Source organism: Cyprinodon variegatus, unplaced genomic scaffold (genome assembly GCF_000732505.1).
Source record: "Cyprinodon variegatus isolate N-32 unplaced genomic scaffold, C_variegatus-1.0 Scaffold796, whole genome shotgun sequence".
In the NCBI taxonomy this organism is placed as follows: domain Eukaryota; kingdom Metazoa; phylum Chordata; class Actinopteri; order Cyprinodontiformes; family Cyprinodontidae; genus Cyprinodon; species Cyprinodon variegatus.
The window spans coordinates 168,578-172,655 of NW_015151249.1; positions in this window are offsets into that span (position 1 = coordinate 168,578).

Genomic DNA, 4,078 nt, shown 5'->3' on the forward strand with positions numbered 1-4,078 from the left:
TATGGTTTAATTCTTATTTTTGTTGTGTTCCTTGGGTTTTTTCTCAGTTACTATCTCAGTTTTGGTTCTGTTATATTTTCTTTTTAGTGTTCAGTCTTGCTTTACTAATTGTTTTCTAGTTTTAGTGGTTTTATTTTTACTTTTGCCATGTTCTCTGGTTTATTCTTAGTAACTCTTTCAGTCTTGGCTCTTTTTTGTTTTTCTTTTGAGGTTTCAGTTTTACTTTGCTCCATGTTTTATTTTCTTAGTGGTCTGATTCTTACTTTTTTGTTTCAGCTTTCTAGGTTTTTGATTTGTTCCCCTCTGCTGCCCTCTTGTGGTCTCCTTTTTCCTGTGCTCTTTTCCTCTCCTGCCCTGTGCTCACCTGTTCCCAATCTGCTCATTAGTCTTCTCTTTGTCTCAGTCTCCTTTAAATGCTCTCCCTCTTCAGTTCTTGTTTGCTGGGTCCTCGTCTAACTTCCTCCAACTCCGTCTCTGAGCCTTCCTCTTCTATGTTGAATCTCCCCTGATGTCTCCATGGTTTCTGGTTTGTTTTCACTTTGTTTTCATGTTTTGGGATTTTGGATATTTGGACTCCTGGTTTTCAGTTTGTTTGGACTTAGTTTTTTGTGTTTGGATTTTTGGATTTCCTGCCTCTGTTTTCTGTTAACCTTTAATTAAACCCACAAGAAAATCCCCTCTGCCTCCCTTCCTCTGCATTTTGGGTCATCTATCCACTACCAAATCATGACAATTTCCATGGATATTTGTCCCACTTAACTGCTCAAATTTAAAGAAATACACTCATTTTAAGAAAAAAAACAACATATTTATACCTCAGCCTCTGCAGTCTTTCTGCTTCACTCATTATACCAAGAATCTTAGACAATATGGATTTTCTTTCATCTAATACTTAAAAAAGTCACAAAAATAACTTATTAACTTAATGGAGACATGCTTGGATACTTTTTTCAGTGCATAATCTATGTGTTCATTGCCAACAGTTCTGCATGAGAGCGTTTCAGTTTCCCAAACTCCAGACCTCACTGAAAATCGGAAAATCCTTTTCGTTTTTTTTGCGACTTTAAAGTTTCCTAATGGACTGCAGCAGCGATCTAATCCCAGAACTCAGCATTGACATCTGAACGGTTCAGGTTTAAAGCAATGCTGAGAAATCTCTGCATCATAGCAAAGTTTGTGTTTGCATGAGTGTCCATATATATAAATATATAGATGATATAGCAGTAGATAAACTCCTATAACTACTTGTAGTGGGGAAAAAAGTTTTCAACTATTTACTCTAGTTAAATAAAAGATGGATTTCACTCAGTAGGAACTCTATTTAATTTAATTTTATCTTTGCAAAGAGAGAACAGTTCATCATACGGCATGGTATTATTTCATTGTAATCAGCCCTGTTCTGATCTGGACCGCGTTTGTTCCCCCTTACTCACAATAATGGAAAATCAAAACAATAAACTGACAATTAATTGTTTAAATTACAGTTAAACAGTAACATCTTATGGAAAAACCTTGAGAAAGAATCTTTCTAGTTATGGGAAGAAGTCTGTCTTGTCTACAAACACCCTCACTCAGGCATTGTGTGACTTTGCAGGTGAAACTGACTGAGTGAAAAACTTTTATAGTGAGTAAATAGCATAAATCAATATATGAAATAAGAGAAATCTAAATTTCCCGACCACACTACTACATTCATAAACCCCTTAAGATTGTTAACATCAACATTTACCATAATCATCTGTTGAATGTCAGTCGCTCATTTAAATCCACCTAATCTGAAGAATTTTAATGCAGTCTTCAGTTTGACCAAATCTTTTCTCTTCTGGATTGTAAAAATATCGTATTTGTTTTCTCCCAGTAGACGGTGAGGATTCTCTATTCTCTACCTCTGTTCTCTAATCAAACAGGCATCATCTTCGCTTCCACCTTCAGCTCTAATCACTGGTCTGGAGAGAGCAGAAGCAGCTGTAGCAGAGTAGGGATGTTCCAGTAGGGATACAGGCCTGCATCTAAAATCTGTATCCCATCAGTTGATAATAGATGGTTCAGTTGTTCTCATTCCTCTTGTTGTTGACTTTCATCCTTCACTCCGTTAAGTCTTTTCTAATGTCCCACATTACAACATGAGGAGGAAAAGTCTCTAAGATTAATGCTGATATGCTAGCAGGTCGATACCAGAATCCGTTAATATTCCATGCTGGACGCTCAGTATTAATACGAAAGAATAAAGTTTTATTTCATAGAAGAAATGTCTGTATTTGGAGCAGGGCTGGCCGGAGGCATAAGCAAACTTAGCAACTGCTTGCAAGCAGGGGGGCGGGGGCCCAAAAACGATTGACCAGGGCTATTGATCAAACTATGAAAACTAGCTGAGCTTCTCACATACCTCTCACAAAATGAGATGTGTGAGCTTTACCCAAATCTTTGGGTCGCTCTAGGGATTGCCTGCACTCTGCCTGGGACTGTTGCCTCTGCTCAGCTTTTCATAGCTCAAATTGATAAAAACATACTTGAGATCATCAATGGCCCTGGAAAGACTAAGTGGAGTCGCAGTCACTTTCCAGTTCAACCAGATCATCCAGTCAGATTGATTCAAAGTTTTCTATCTAAGGAAAACCAGCTGATTGCATCGACTCATTGGCTGTTTCTCAATATGTGTACTTGTGCGTTCTCACGTACTTGTGTCGTCGTGAAACGTCATCATCCTCAGCCCTAGCACTGTTCCAATTCACAAGAACAGCAGACCGAGAACGAACAAAGTCCCCAGAGGTTGTTCTCACACTTTACCCAGCATGCATCAGAGCAGACTTGTCTGTTCTTGAGATTGACAGCTGTCCCAGCATGCACTGCGGCAGCAGCAGCTTCCAGGTTAGCGCTCACAGAGCTCAGAGTATTAAGTTAAAAGTTCTCTTTTCGGTTGCTGTTGTTCAATAAAAGTAGGTTTTAAGATCATTTAAGGCAAGAAAATTATACTTTAAGCTTCATTATACGGCCCATTCACTGATGAAAACATTTCCGAAGTTGAGGGGAACGTGGCAACCAGCGGAGCTCTGAGGCTAACGGCAGCCAGGGCTAACGAGTTAACGAGTGGCGAGTTTTTTGGTTTATTTGACAAAATGTTAATTTGATTTGTGTTTATCTGAATGTGTTCATTATTATTCCCCACACTAAATGAAAAAGACAGAATTATTCATTATCTAGCGACTATTAATAACAGGAGGTAAAATTCAGCTCCAGACGAGCAGAGCGTGTGGTGATGTCATCAGCCTCCGTTCCAATTGATCCAGATTTATGCTGCGTGCTCCCGTTCTCCCAGAGTCCGAGTGCGTACTCGCGTCCTTGTGAATTTAGAAAGGGCTATTGACTCTTCAGCAATCCCTCACACTAAGCCGGCTTGTAGCGACAGTGGAGAGGAAAAACTCCCTTTTAACAGGATGTCATCAGTGACTTTGCCTCCAGAAAAGCCAGGAAAGAACGATTTTCAGGTCATTGTTGTACATTTGTCAGGAATGAACCTTTGCTCTTCTTATGTTTGCTTTCATTATTTAAGTATCTTTTTTTGTAACATCCTACTTTTTGATTATATTCATGTTTTTCTAATTTGATTTTATTTAAAAGATTGCACATTTGTTGCACATTTGCAAATAATTTGATATGTTTTGTGACAGTTTGTATTCTGAAGTTTTAATAAAATAGTGAAGTATTTTAAGTATCATTTATTTATTTTGTATTAATACATAACCTAACATAGTGTGAAATTTGTGTCAATAATGTTCTAGCTTAGGTGATTCTGCTTGGTGGGAGGGGGCCCACAAATAAAAATCTGCTTAGGGCCCCAAGAGGCTCGGGGCGGCACTGATTTGGAGACATGAGGTTTCTCCAAGCCTTTTGTTGGAAAAATGTTTGGGTTGTTTTCTGATATTTCGTATTAGTTGGATTAAATTCAATTAAATACAGTTTATTTCTATAGCTCCAATTCACATCATGTCATCTCAGGTCTCTTTCCAGTTCACCAGATCATCCAGTCAGATTGATTCAAAGTTTTCTATCTAAGGAAAACCAGCTGATTGCATCGACT